The sequence below is a fragment of the Lynx canadensis genome, chromosome B3 (genome assembly GCF_007474595.2).
Source record: "Lynx canadensis isolate LIC74 chromosome B3, mLynCan4.pri.v2, whole genome shotgun sequence".
NCBI classification, from domain to species: Eukaryota; Metazoa; Chordata; class Mammalia; order Carnivora; family Felidae; genus Lynx; species Lynx canadensis.
In genome coordinates, this window is record NC_044308.2 from 4,518,447 (window position 1) to 4,534,070 (window position 15,624).

A 15,624-nucleotide genomic window follows, 5' to 3' on the forward strand; every position below is an offset into this window, starting at 1 on the left:
TGGAGGGAGTTGGGATTAGGCAGCACCTGACAGCTCACTGAGATGATAGAAATGGAAACTAGGTATAGACAAAAACAAAGTTTAAACGGAGCTGAGAACTGAGACAAAAACTGATACTCTGTAACCTGCACCCCCTTTCCCTTTCATTACTTGCAAACAGATCTCAGCACTAACTGGGCACTGCATTTTGTTAGAAAGGAACAGAACAGAGACTAAGAAGCAAGAGGGACAGGACTCCTCCTTGATCACACGGCCTCCTCCTCAAGGAGTCCCTCCCACTGAGTTTTGTAAAAGCATCATCTCCTAGTAGTAGGGACGCCCAAAATTAAACAAAGAGCTGGTAGCCTCAGACCTGTTGGGAACCAAGCCTCCACTCCCTGAACAAAAGGGCCCCAGCCAAGAAAACGTGGCCATTCCGCAGGATTACTTTTTCCTCACTTCTGGCACCCTCGTGTTTGGGGGCTCTGTGTATATTCTGGGTCTCATCTACCACAAGCAAAGTGAGGTCCCAGAGATTTCAAAACCAAAAGGTTTTCGGGGGGCAGGGGTGAGGAGGTGGGAGCAAGGAACATGCTATTACTCTTGGGGTATCTCTGTGGTTCCCTTCTCTCTCTCTCTCTCTCTCTCTCTCTCTCTCTCTCTCTCTCACACACACACACACACACACACACACACACACACACACACACACACCGCTTCTTCCTCCCTCTTCTCTCCTTCCCCTCTCAACAGAGACCAGGTGGGGGCGCCTGGGTGGCCCAGTCGGTTAAGCGTCCGACTTCAGCTCAGGTCATGATCTCACAGTCCGTGAGTTCGAGCCCCGCGTCGGGCTGTGTGCTGACAGCTCAGAGCCTGGAGCCTGCTTCAGATTCTGTGTCTCCCCCTCTCTCCCCCTTCCCTCCCCTGCTCATTCTCTCTCTCAAAAATAAATAAAAACATTAATAAATAAACAAACAGAGACCGGGTGGGCTCTTTCACCATGGCTCCTCAGACCAAGGGCAGTCAGCCTTCTTCAGGAAAGCGAGGCACCAGCCAAGGCAGCTTTTTACCAACAAGGCAATATGGCAACAGATCCGACATCCGGGTGCCCAACGGTGTGCCTGCTGTATGTGCCCCTGACATTCCAAGGGGACAGCAGAGAACAGGTATCTAAAGAAACACCTCTGTGTGCCTTTCTACCAGCAGACAAAATGGAATATTAAAATTCCTTATCTTTTTAAGACACGTAATAAAATATTTACAGACAGAATGATGTGATATCTGGGATTTGTCTCGAAATGACACAGAGCAGGAGGAAAGGGCAGGGAGGGTTTTTATGAATGAAACAAGTTTTGCCACAAACAACTCCTGGACGTGGGCGAGGAGCACGTGGACGTTTATCCGTTATTGTCTCTATGTGTGTATACTTTTGCCCTCTCAGGACCAGACCCTTGCCTAGTGGACCCTGTGAGTCCAGCTAGATAACCACCAGTGTCACACCCACTAGGATGGCCATTATTTTAAAAAAGAAGGAAAGAACAAGGGTCGGCAAGGGCGTGGAGAAGTTAGAACCCTTGTGCGTTGCCGGTAGGAATAAAAAAAGGTGCAGCCGCTATGGAAAACAATATGGTGGTTCCTGATGAAAATTAAACATAGAATTACCATGCGATTTAGCAACTCCGCCTCTGGGTATATACCCAAAAGAACTGAACGCAGGGTCTCAAGGAGTAATCTTTATACCCACGTTCACAACAGCATTGTTCATGATACCCAGAAAATGAAAGCAACCGTGTCCATCAATAGATGAATGGATAAACCAAATGTGATATAAACAGGCAATGGAATATTATTCAGCCTTAAAAAGGCTTAAAGGTCTGACACATGCTACAGCATGGATGAACCCTGAGGACATCATGCTAAGTGAAAACAGCCAGGCGTAAAAGGACAAATAGTGTATGATTTCGCCTAGGAATCCAGGCTCCCTAGAGTAGTCAAGGTCATGAAGGCAGAAAGTACGACAGTGCGTACCAGGGGTTGAGGGGAGAGAGGACAGGGAGTTAGTGTTTCATGGGTACAGGGTTTCATTCTGGGATGATGAAAGATTCTGGAGGGTGGTGATGGCTGTACCATCGTGAACGTACTGGAGGCTACCGAACAGTGCACTGAAAAATGGTTAAAATGGTCAGTGTCTTTACGTATATCTGGCCACAGTTTAAAAAACAAAACACAACACCGAGGAACATAAAGACGTCACTTGTGTCTCTTCAAGGCCAGCTCAGGTCAGCCTAGACATCATACCTCAGAGAGGTTCTCAAAACAAGGGTGTGGTGAGCGTTGCTGGGAGTGTGGAGCTATGGAGAAAGGCATAACATCTGCCTAGGCACATGGTTTCCAAACACTACCTAAGGAAAGAAACAAAAGAAGATGTTTTTTAATAGGCCTGATGGCAAATGTCTCAGTTAAGGTGCTAATCACAATAATAAAAGTCTAGGTCAGACCCTGAGAAAACTCTCCAAACGTAAACTCAAAGCCCCATACTCAAAGATAAAACTTCTGCGGGCCCCAGACCATCTGCCCTCCCCGGCCATGATGTGGTGGTTCAGAGCACAGACTTTGCCCGGGTTCCAACCTCAGCCACGCTCACTAGCCATTTGACCTACGGAGGTTTGCACACATCTGTGTCTCAGTTTCCCCATATGTAAAACGGGAAACTGTTGCAGGGACTCAGTGAGTTAACATTTGTAAAGCTCTTACAACACTGCCTTCAACACAGCAAATGCATGTGTTTGTTAAGTATTATGCCACAACGTCAGAGTGCCCCAGCAGGCTGCTGGATCCCCAAATGTCAGGCTGCTTGGAAGCACACACAGGGGACAGAGACAAGGGAAGGGAAGGCCGGCTACCCCTCCACACAGCTCAGGAGGCCTGCTGGAGCGGAGGAAGAGGGCCCAGGAGTGGGCAGAGGGACCGCAGCAGATAGGGGGGGGGGGGGGCAGTCACAGGTGGGGAGGAGCAGGAAGGGCAAGCACTGGGCAGGGGGAAAGAATGACAGAAGATACCAAAAAGCTGGCAGAACCCATTTTTTTAAAACTCGGTGATCTTCACGGTCACCGAGCATTAGAACCACCTCAGAACTTTAGAAACTCCTTCACGCTCGGCCACAACACCCTGAAACGTGGGTTTAATCGGCCAGCGGGGAGAAACTGGGTACTGGCCCCTCGGCTCTGCGAGCCCACAAACGACAGAACGCAAAGTCACATTTCAAATTCTGCTCACGTGCACTCTTAATTCTGCATTCCCTCGCTTGACTTCATTTCTGTCTTAACTTTGAAAGGCTAGCATTTACTTGGGATTCTAAAGAGAGATAGACACAATATTAATGGAAAAATTTAGAAGGGAAAGGAGGGAAACGCACGGTCTCAATTCTACAGAAGGGAAACAAAAACCTTTCTCCCCCCCTGAACTTTCTTTTTCTTATTTGGAACACCACAGTTCAAAACGTAAACTGAGAAGCAGACACTGTGCTACCCCAATGAGGACAAAGGTCAGAGACCGGGGCGCCGGGTAGGTGGGTGTTTTACACAAGATGTCCCAAGCAAGTTAGCTCCGGGGTGCCCCCGTCAACGTGCCTGGTCATTCACTCCAGGTTAACCTTAGCCTGCAGCCACTGGGTTCTGTCAGGTTACTCAAACCGTCCCCTGTAGCCAGGAACACAGTTGGCTACAGAGAGAGGCCGGCAAACCTCAGCATCAGGCTTCACTGACCCAGGCTGGCTGCCCCCTCCACCCCACCCCAGTCACCCTACAACCCTTGGATTTACAGAAGCTTTACAGTTTATAAACCATGATTCCCACTTCACAAGGAACCCACCAGTGAGTGGCAGAGCCAAGAAAAACGCTCAGGCTCCCGTCCGCCCCCCAAGGACCAAGCTGTCCTTCCACCAGGAACTCTGAACTGGGAGGTCAGACTTCACATTTAAATTTTCCATCACCCTCTCTTCCCAGGGGGCCATTGGAGATGGCGCACGTCTCCCTTCAATCTGCCATCGAGACATTCGCTGCGACCCTTGCCGTAATTATGGCGCACCTGAGGGTGTTGTAAGACCCGGATCAGAAAACAGTGTCCTAGAACATCGTTCTCATTAGAGGGTCGTCCAACACCTGAAAGATTAGGAACTGCCAGAGCCAGAGAGACTCCCGAAAACCATTAAATTTAAGCCACTGACTCTACAAGCAAGGAAACCGAGGCCAGAGAGGTAAGGTAATGAAATGAGATAAAGTACATAAACCGAGGAGTTTTTATCACTGTGAAAGGTTTTTGCTGTTCCTGGCAAGGGGACCGGCCCTCCGTCCCAGAGGGGCTCGAGTCTCTCACTCACAGTTACCCGTTCCAGTGTCTCCATCAAGTGCCAGGGACAAGGCTTATTTAAATATCCTTAAAGGAGTGATTCTGGGCCTGGATGCACATTGGGAGCTCTGCTAATACTAAAGCCCACATCAGGCCAATTCGATCAGAAGCTTTAGGGGCGGGGCCAGGCATCTTTTAAAACCACCACAGGGTGACAGGTGTTTCTGGGGCTGAGAACCACGGTCTGTGGACCAAAGCACGGTCCAGACTTCTGGGCCTACCTGGAAATGGACTACTAGCAGTGGAGTGAGCCCAGGAACCTGAAGCTGTGACAGGTACCTGGTGGTTACAGAGCAATGGCATCGGCCTCGCGTGAGTCCTAGAAATGGCACACGTGCTCCAGGTGACCCCAGAGTCCTAGATGGACTAGAAGCTGGCCCGAGAGAGGCTTCCAGATGATTCGGACCCCCAACACCCACTCTTAGCCAAGAGCCACTGCAGAAGCCCCCCGGCCTCAATACTGGCAGCGAGGGTGACGCTTCCAGAAAGAAGGGGGAGTCCACCGTGGCTCTGCACAGCTACTCCAGGCCTCCCATCTCATTCAGGTCCCCAGTAGGATTTACAAGCCCAGTAGGACCACTCAGGCCTCCTCTCCCATACTGTCCCCACCTCACTCCGGCCCCAGCCACCCTGCCCTCCTTGCTACTCATCCTGAAACCCCTCAAGCTTTCTGGGGCTTCAGGGACTTTGTCTCTTGTTCTTCTCTCTACCCTGCTTGCTCTTCCCTCAGATATCTGCATGGTCCTCTCTCCCGCTCCTGCAGATCTCCACCCAGGTGTCTTTTTATCAGTGAGACGTCCCTGACTTCTGTATTTAAAACAGAAAATCTGCCTCCACACCCAAACCTCCATCCCTGCTTTGTTTTTCTCCATAAGACTTTTCACCCTCTCTCATACTTTATTTTTAATTGTTATCTTTATTCTTACCTGCTACTTGTTTACACACACTAGAATACGAGCCCCATGAAGGTAAGATTTTTGTTTGTTTCCCAGGGCCTAAGATAGTGCCTGGCACATAGCAGGCACTCAAATACTTATTCTAGGAATGAACACATCAGAAACGCCAATCTCAAAACATAACTTGTACCAAAAGATCACAGAGAAGCTGATGATACCAAAATCACTTCTCCACTGATCTCATCTTGGCAAAAGCCTTTTTAAAAACAGGCTAGAGGCCTAATGAAACAGAAACCATTTAGAAATAAGTATTTCCAGTCAATTAATTCAATCCAAATGGGTTTGTGAGTCAAAGACAATTTGTTTTGAGAAACAGATAAAACTATGGAGACAGAAAATGAACTTGAAAGGAGGTGATCGAACAAATGGATTTCAGATACTCCTCTGGTATGTGTGTAGTTTCGGAAGAAAAGCCAGGAGTACGGACAGCCGCTCTCAGACAGCAGAGCAGGAAGAGAAGAAAGGCTCCAGTCCCGGGTCACAGCCTATGAGCGCAGGCCCGGTGCAGGATACGACCTCACACCACCAGGCCCATCGACCTCCTGAACCTAAGGAGGTCCCTCCCCTTCCCCGTTCTCCTACTGACACCCATCTGCTTCCAAAACTCATCTGAAGCCACGGACAATACTCTGAGCTCTACCAAGTCGGGAGTGCTGGACGCCCTTGTCAGGGCAGCCACACAGAAGCTGGGGAGCATCCTGCCATGGCCACGTCTCCCTGAGGTCATCTGCTCCACATCCTTACACTTGTCGCCTCTTTCCTCACCCCCTCAGACTCTCCCAACGGTCGTCCCGCGTGTCTCCCGAAGACCAGTCTTCCCCAAACACCACTTTCCTCAGGTCACTCACTTTTCTCAACAGCCTCATGTGGTTTCCTCTAGCCTACCACAGCTCCAGCCTCGGGCCAGGCTTTTGACAACGTTCACATGCTAGGCCGAGGCCAAGTCGACTGACTTTATATTTCACCAGGTGCTTCTGCACCTGCCTCAAACCACCAAATCACGGCCTTCCCCTTCAACGCAGCAGTAAGAGAGAAGATTGCAGAGACCGATCAACCTGAATCAAGTCTCTAACCAACGTCCCCGCCGAGAGCATCCCCACTCTCCACACCATCCACGCCCGTTCTTTCCCTCCAGCTTCTAGCCACACCGTCCTTTCCCGCTCCATTTCCACAACACACACACACACACACACACACACACACACACACTGGGCTCATGCATGCACACGTACTCACTCCGTAATAGTAACTGTGCACCTGCTATGTGCCAGGTCCCTGCCCATGAGGTGCTGACATTCCACAGGATGGAGACACACAGACACTGACAGGCAGATGCATGATGTCAAGGAGTCCTACAACCTTCCTCAACAGGAGCTCCTCAACTGAAATCAGAAATCAGAGTAACTGCTTTTTCAATTCTGAAAAAAGTGAGAGAGTAAGCCAGGTGAACAGTGGGGAGAAGAGGTTTGGGGCAGACAGAAGAGCAGGTGGAAAGGCCCTGAAGCAGGAAAGTGCCTGGCGCAGGCAAGGAGCCCACACCAGAGTAGAGGGAGCCAGAGGAGACGGGGGAGGAGGCAGACCACGGAGGGCCCACGGCAAGGGCTGACTCTTGCACTTAGAAGGAAGGTTTCGGGAGGACGTGGGAAGAGGAAACACACTCTGACTTACACTGGAAAAGAATTAGCCCCCCCCCCCCCTGCTGCCTCTCATTTCAGCCATCTATCACGAGGAATGAAATTATGGCAGATTTGTTCTCCCCTTGAACGTTCCAAAATTTTCCAGTGAGTATTGTATTATTTTTTAAATGAAGGAAAAAACTTTCTTCCCAACCCTTTAAGACTCGGCCCAAAGTCCACGTCTGCCTCAAGGCCCCCCTGGCCCAGGGCTAGGACTGTGCCCATGCTGCCCCCTCGGCCTCAGGCAGCAAGACGACCGGGGTGACCCCATAGTTAGCGGGACCTGCGCGCGGCAACTCATGTGCATGGAAGTTTCCGGTGCTGCCCTCGCTGCTGTCCTGCCATGTGGGAGTCTGTCCCTTCGGACACTCTTGCCCCCAAGTGCCTGCCTGGGTCCCAGTCTTTCTCTCAGTTGACTTAATTAATTCTTGGTAATTAAAGCTACTATTTGGTGATGAACTGCTAAGAGTCTGACCTCTCCCAGGGGGGTGTAAATATTTTAAAAGGGGAGTCCAAGTGGAAATGCAAAAGCCTTAGACTCGGAGGCCTGGGGCCGTAATGATGGGACGACAGCACTGGGTGCATATTTTGTGGGTAGCTGGCTACCTTCTCCTGAAGGGTTCAGGTGCTTGGAGAAGCAGCAAAGGGAGACAAGGGAAGAAATGAAAGATGAGACTACATCATCGCCGCCACCTCCCTCCTCCCAGAGGGCCAGCCAATCCATTTTGGGTACCAGAGAATGTTCCCCAGAGGTAACCCCAGCCATCTCAGAGGGGTGGCCTGTGTGAAAGTAACCACCACCCTCAGAAAGAAAAGCCCCCTTAAGACACGTCTGGTCTGGAAGCAAAGTGTTCTCTAATTGCTTTCAGTGGGGGAACTCCTTGAGGGCAAAGTTCATCTCACATGAGTCTTTTATGTGCCACAGGGCGCCCAGCTCCGGGTTGGACCCAGGGTAGGCCTTTCTTTTTTTTTTTTTTTTCAACGTTTATTTATTTTGGGGACAGAGAGAGACAGAGCATGAACGGGCGAGGGGCAGAGAGAGAGGGAGACACAGAATCGGAAACAGGCTCCAGGCTCTGAGGCATCAGCCCAGAGCCCGACGCGGGGCTCGAACTCACGGACCGCGAGATCGTGACCTGGTTGAAGTCGGACGCTTAACCGACTGCGCCACCCAGGCGCCCCCAGGGTAGGCCTTTCATAAGCAACTGGAGATTACTGATCGATGATGGCCCAGTTAGAGAAAGACTCCACAGGATTTTAAATACAAGTAAACATTCTAATTAAGAATAATGGTAGAATTAATCACACATCTAATATTTTTAAGGGCCTGAAGATTTATAGCCTTAATGAAGTCTCAGACAGTGAAGTGGTTTTTACAACTCGGCCGGTTCAGCTCAGGTCTGCAGAGTCTGTGTAACAAGGCAGAGAGCAGCCCCTGCCCATGCAGACGAGAGCCTCGACTGGGCCAAGCCCCAGAAGCATCTGAACAGCTGCTCACTGCCCACCCCTGGGCTCCCGTCTCCTCTGAAAATGCCAAACCTCTGCCTCAGACGTGTTCTCAGGCCCTGGAATAACCCTGAGAGGCCTGCAGTTACAATGGACACCTGCCTTCAAAACCTCTCTCGGGTCTCACTCTGCCCTTTGGCTCGCTAAGAAACAACTTCAACTTTAGCAGGTGAATTGGCAGGGAGGAGTAGAACGCTGTAAACCGCAGCAAGCCGGGGAACACAGGTGGAGCCAGAACCCACTCCACCAGCTCACGTTCAACTCCAACCTGCCAAGGGCAGCGTCGGTAAGATGCTCCTATGCCCAAAGGCTGGATGAAAATGAGGAAGAAGAAGCCACCCCTCCCCCGCGTCACACCCAGAATGACCTGACCCCCCAGAAGCAGGGAAATCCTGGGAATGCACGTGAGGCTCACACACGGGAACCCCTGTCTTTACAGTTCCATGACCCCTCCCCCCCGCCGGCCCCGGTCGGTCGTAACACCAAGGCCTCGAGCATCCCCCCCTCCCCATGTAGACATGCGGGAGACTGAGCGTGTGGACCACGGAAGAAGGCCTGGGGGCCGCACCCAGAGGAGTGATTTCTTTAAAAGCATTCCTGAAGAGGGGACTCCCTCCTTTCCTTTCCGAATCTCCTGGACACTCACTCCGTCTGTTAATTGTGCTCTATCTTCAATAAACTCTGCTTTCACCTCCAAAAAAATAAAAAATAAAAATAAGAAAATAAAAGCCCTCCTGAAGAAAACACCCAGCCAAGTCACCCTCCAATCACTCCTCCCAGATGGCGCAGCCCTGGCCCTCAGGGCTCACGGCCCCTCCCAGTCAGAGGTCCCAGCCCAGTTCACCTCCCCTCTAACAGAGGCACCTGCCCCGAAGTGAGCGGGGAGGGGGGGCTTGGAGGGACACAGCCCCGGGGAGTGTGAGTTTTTGCTTTAGGGCCTTCAACGTTTATCTCCCAAATGAAAATAGACTCACTGATTATTTGTTTTTGTAAAGATGATCTGTAAATCTGTAGAAAATTCAAGTGACAGGCAAAACTAGAAACAAAAGTAAAAAACCGCCAGACCCCACACCACTCAGAGGGAAGGAGATCTCGCAGTAAACTCTGCTCTGCAGACAGGAGGGGGGGGTCCATTCTGAGGCAAACTAGAGGGTGGTAGGTCTTGATTCTCTGGAGAAGCCTGGAGATTTAGTTGTGCCCAAGGCCCTTAACGCCACCTCTGGACTTCTCAGAGCATTTTCCCGGGGCAGGTGGGGAGGGCGCCCTCCAATCACGGTAGAGCCCTCACAAATAGAGGTAACAAAGTTATACAGACCTGAACCCCCCATCCCCACATGCTGATTGGAGGCCTGGAGTTAATCTGTTCAGCAGAGGTACTCCTTTTTCTCACTCAATATTGTGGCAGTCTCTCCACAATCAATCACCAGCATAGACAACATCAGCCTTCTCGTCCCCTGGAATGTGTTAATGAGAAAAGCGGCCACGATTCCTACTTGATACAACACCTTCAGAATCTAAAGCGGAGAGTGTAAAGGACTTACCCAAAGTCATACAGTGAACAGAGGACAGCCCAGAAGTGCTGATGGGTTTGAAGAATGACTCTGTGGTGACACCAAACTTGAAAGGTGTTCATTAACTTTTCTTTGAGTCATAAAAAGGATCAGATATGTCATTTCAACACACATACACACTTCCCACTTCAAATAAAAGTGAACGGTTGGCTGAGGCAGCACTCTCATCTCCTAAAACATTTCTTAAAATTAATTAGCTAATGGATCTCACGCCCAACACTCCTAGAACATGAAGGGGGAGGACACTGGACCAGATGCCCAGAAATGGAAACAGACACAGATTTTCATGTACATGCAATCACTTCACCTCATGGATGTCAACACTCAGAATTCTCTCCTATTCAGGATGTTCCTAATTTTGTAGCCAAAGAAAAAGTCAAAACCAAGTTACATAGAAAGACAGAGTTGGAGACAAAGATCTAATACAAACACTAAATTATTCAAATGTTAACGGTGGTTCTAGGTTATAGGATTTATCAGTCAGTTCTGTTTCTTTTGTATACCTGCGGCCCCTAAATTTTCTACATGAAAGTGCTTGTGTAATTATTTTTAGAGTTTTAAAATAAAAATAATTAGTCCACAATCTAGGTTAGTCTATTTGGATTTTATTTTTCACTACAGAAAAGCACAAACTCAAAACTTCTAGGAGATCCACCACTCTTCCCAGTTTTGCTCAAGTAGAGACAAGTGTGAGGATGAAACCCAAACCCCGCGAAGACTCACTCCAGTCCAGTAGGAAAGCTCACCGTGACCAGGCTGAGTAGAGGGCAGGCATTACTACTTTCTTTTCCGTCTCCAACGTGTAGGGAAGATGAACATTCTAAACTAATCTCTCCTCAAGTGCAACCAAGAGTTCACAGACCTCTGCCCCCAGAACAATTTCCAATGCATCTGTCCACAACCACCCTTTAGCTTCAAGACTACCCACACCACTTAGAATCTGCATACCGCTTCTAAGGAACCCCCTTTTCCAGTATTTTATTTCTAAAAAAGTTATTCCTCCTCTTCCTTAAGATTCACAAACATATGATCCAACCCACAGGATACAGAATCATCCATTCTATCAATGAATAATCATGGTTGGCCATGCTGTACAGAGCTTAAGTAAAGATTATGTTAACAAAAAGGATGGGTTTTCATGGGCATGAGGAAAACAGACAGGAATTGAGGAGCAAGATTTTGTTAAAATGTCTCAGCCCTGGCCAGAGGGGGTGGGGTGCGGTGGGGAGGGAGATGGCCAGAGGACAGAACATCTGTCATTCTGCAGTTTCATTTCTCATGGCCAGTTAATACCCTGAGTTTATGCATCAGTCTCTTCCAAGTTTGGTTAGTGAGTCAGTCTGCCTGGATCCAATCAGCTCCAAGTGCCTTACAAAACTGAATTTTGGGTCTACAAAACTGAGAACCAGATCCTGAAACATAGTGATCCCACCAAAATAAAGCCACCCCCAGGATGACATCTGTCTCCACTCTCTAACTCCAACACCCGTCATGGTGTGTATTTGATGCGTCTAATACTCTCTGATGTATCTAATACTCATCTAATACCCTCCATGGCTTGTAGGATAAAATCCAAACTTGACCCGCCTTTCACAGCTCCAACTCAGCTTTCCAGCCTCCTACCCAAACAAGCCAAGCCTCTCAAGGCTCCATGCTTTCATATATAGCTCTCTCTACCTAGAATGTCCTTTGGCCAGTCTTACTTGCCTACAAAACTCCTTTGCTTCCTCCAAAGCCCAGTTCAAAATTCACTTCTGCCCTGAAGCCTTCCCTACTCCCCCAGGCATTTAGTTCTTACAGCTTATAACAGCTAACTACAGGTGCGTTAGAGAACTTAAGTACATTGTGCTTCATCTGTTTCAATATCTGACCTACCTCTGGATACCCTGAACTTCTGCAGAGAAGAAACTCACTTTGTATCCATAAGTCCTAGCACAGTGTCAAGAATGAAAGGTGAGATCAATGTTGAAAGGTTGATCAGGTGGAACACTGGCATTAAGTCGTTTGGAGGAAAAGGGAGGAGAAAAGAGTCTCACAAAATCTGAGAATTAAATTATCCATATATTGAATCTCATCCAAAGTGACCGCAATATGGTTAAGAGGCAACATGAAAGTTTTAAAAATTTAAGTAATAATAGCAACTAACATCCGAGGTGAGTGCTATGGCTTGGTTAATTTGATACACACAACAGTCCTGTGAGGTAGGTACTTTTATCTGCATTTAAGTTGGGTAAAGCTTGAGGCCTTTCCAAAAAGGAAACTGAGGCACACAAGAGATCAAACTCAAAATCATTCCCTTAGCAAGTGGCAGAAGCAACCGGTAGTCTGGTTCCAGAGCCACTGGGCTCTGGGATCAGGAAGACCTGGGTTTGAATTCAGATTATGTTACAAATGTGGTTTCTGGATAAGTCATCTAACCCCTCAGGACTTGTTTCCTATCCCTTCTGCGCTCGTGTCTGTAAAGGGGCAGGACAAGCCCTTTCTCTCAAACTGCAGAGGAGTAAGTCAAATATGATGTTTGCCAAAGTCTCCCAAATTGTTTCTCCCGTCTAGCAGGCGCTCCATAAATGCTAACTCGTCTTCCTTTCCCTTCCTAAAAGCTGCACAAAGTAGACTCTGAGGGAAAAGCTCTCTCCTAAACTACTCTAAAGGCTTTTCGCTTTTCTGAGGCAGATCAAATAGTTAGGCCCTCAACACAGAAAGCCTCGCCTTACCTGCTTATCTCAAAGTCCATTCCCCAGACAGAGGCCAGAGACCTTTTAGAATGTAAATGTCATCATGTCAATCACTTAAAACCCTCCAAAGGTTCCTAATTTCACTGGAGATACAAACCAGAGTTAGAGGGGGGAGGCATTCTGTCCGCAGGGCCCCCTGTGATCTCCCTCACCTCTCTACAGACTTACCTCCCCTCTCCTTTTCCCCCTCCAGCCACACAGGCCTCTTTCGCTTCCTCCAACTTGCCAAGCTCCGTGCTGCTCCACACATGGTTAACTCTTAACCCTCCTTCGGGTCTCACCCCAGACGTCACTTCCTCAGGGAAGCCCTCCCTAAGCCCCCAAATCAAATCAAGGCCCATTACTCTTACCACTCTCTTCATCTTTCCTTCCTTGCGTTCATCACTGTTTGAAATGATTAGTTTACCACTTCCTTCAGAGTTGTATGCAAAAGACACCTTCTTAGAAGGCCTTCCCAGGCTACTTGAATGCAAATTCAACCCCCACCCAACATCTCATATCCTCCTTCCCTATTTTCTTTTTGTCCTTTAGCATTTAGCCCCTTTTAACAGGCTACTTTTTTTTTTTTTTTTTTGAACTATATCCTTTACTTTCCTGTCCTCCCTCCCCCTCTCCCCTCCCCGCCCTGAAATGAAAGCTCCAGAAGGGCAGTTATTTCTGCTTGCTTTCTTCACAGCATCGAAAACAATGCCCGGCACATGTTTGTTGACAAACATTTGGTGGTGAATGAAATTTCAAGATTACTTATTATTGGCCTTTCTCACTAGGCTACGAGCTCAAGCTACAACATATCTTTCTGCTTTACCACCATCCTCCCAACACCTAGTCCCGTGCCCGGCACGTAATAAGTGCTCAATAAAAATTTACTGAGTGAATCAAAGCCACGACCATTGGGGAAAAATGGGCAAAATATGTGTGCTAGCACCATTAGCTTCCTCCTCTCTTTCACTGTGTGATGTACCTGTGAGTTTGAGGAAACAGACCCATGAAATCCCAGCAGGCACCCACCAGGCCAGGCATCTGTCTGTCCACATCCTGTATGCTCAGCCACACTGTACACACAAGCAGATGCACCCTACAGGCCGTACATGAACACAGAGCTGAAGGCAAGGGGGCCAACCCTAGGCCCAGCACCCATCTCACCCCCAAGTCCTATTCTAGGCTAGTCCTGGGTGCCAGACATGCTTCCCTGGGTGGGCCGGTGGATCTATTCCAATCCAGGACTTTTAATGCCACCTCTGGCCTACTCAAAAAAAAAAAAAAAAAAAAAAAAAAAAAAAAAAGTTAAAAATCCCTGAGCAGCTCCAATAATCCTGGGGTTCTGAGGAACAGACATACCTAAGGTCGTATGGACCCCTCCCCCTCACACACGCTGATCCAAGGCCAGGAGGCCATCTGTCCAGCAGACGCTCCCCTGTCCTCCCTCGGGTCACATTGAGCCTCCACCCCCCCACGCGCGCGCGCACACACACACACACACACACACACACGCACACACACACACAGGTTGGCAGGAAGAGCCCCTGCAGAGAGATAATTTCCACCCTGATCAACAGGCCTGGTCGCCCCTTGAGGACCCCCAACTCTGGAGCAGGAATACCTGTCTGCTCCCGGAGAAGCCTCCCCCAGGGTCAGAACTTGGGCGGAGGTGGGGGGCAGGGACTGCGGGGCGCCCCAGAGGGTCGGTCCCCGAAGTGTCCGCCCCAGGACGGCGCCAGCTCTCGGCGCGGCGGGGACGGAAGGGCTGACAGGGCGTCCCGGCGGGGCGAAGCGGCACCGTTATGCGCGCCCGGGCGGGGGGCCAGCGGGCTGTGGCCGAGGGCCGGCCGCCACCGCACGCGCGGGGAGGCAGCGGCCGTGCCGGGGCGGCACTGCGCGGGCGGAGCGGGCGGCGGCGGGTCGCGGCGGCAGGGGCAGGCGGCCCCGCGTGCCGGGGGCGGGGTGGGGTGGCGGACCCGCGGCCAGACAGGCGGCGGTCGGGGAGAATTGGTGCCTGCCTCGCCTCGGGCGGCGCGCAGGGTCCCGCCCGGATGCAGGCCGCGGCGCTGGGGGATAGGGCTCGGCCCAGGTATAGGAGAGGAAAAGGGCGAGGGCGTGCGATGGCACTCGGCATATGACGGCAGGCGCGGTGAGGAGGGAGGCGCGGTGGCGGCGGCGGCGGGCCCCGGCCGCAGGCTCCCCGCACGGCCCGGAACAGCGGGGGGGCGCTTACATGGCGTCGGCGGCGGCTGCAGGCCCGGCTCGGCCGCGCGCGTCGCCAGCGCCGGCTGCGGGAGCCACAACATGGCGACGGCGGTGGCGGGCGGGCTGCGGCTCCGGGGGCGGAGCGGGGGCTGGAGCCGGCCTGGCGGCGGTACCCGGCTGGGCCGCGGGCGGGGAGGGGGGGTGGGGTGGGAGCGGGCGGAGGCGGCTCGGCCTGGGCGCCGGCCCAGGCGGCGCGGCGGAGGGGGCTGCCCGGGCCTGGGCCCTGCGCTCCGGCCTCCCGCTCCCGCCCCGCGCTCCCGCCTGAGGCGGGCTGCGCGGCGCGGGCCCGACGGCGGCGGCGCTGGGGCGGGGCGGGGGCGGTGCCAAGCGGGGCCGGACCCCCGACCCCGCGCGCCCCGGCCGGGCCCTCGCCCCCCCCCGCCCCCCCCGCCCGCCCGCCCAGCCGATCACCGGGGAGGCCGCTCCCCGCGCCCTGGGCCTCTCGGCCTCCGCCGCGCCTCCCGGGCGGGGGCCTTGAGCAGGCGCCGCCGTCTCCCGCTAGAGGGACCCGGGCTGCCTCCGCGGCCGTGTCGCCCCAGCGGACGCCGAG

At 51.5% G+C, this 15,624-nt stretch overlaps 1 protein-coding gene across 2 annotated transcripts in view; it reads right to left on the reverse strand.

Moving 5' to 3' along the window:
* The window catches only part of ZNF592 (zinc finger protein 592), a 53,211-nt gene that overhangs the window by 36,679 nt on the left and 908 nt on the right, over positions 1-15,624 (reverse strand). The window contains exon 1 of one of the 2 annotated variants that reach the window (XM_030317309.2): positions 2,278-3,437. The exons of the other annotated variant lie outside the window; for it this stretch is intronic. The gene's annotated coding sequence lies outside the window, so the exon portion shown is untranslated. Of the gene's footprint in view, positions 1-2,277; positions 3,438-15,624 lie in introns of those variants that run through there. 2 annotated transcript variants of the gene reach the window in all.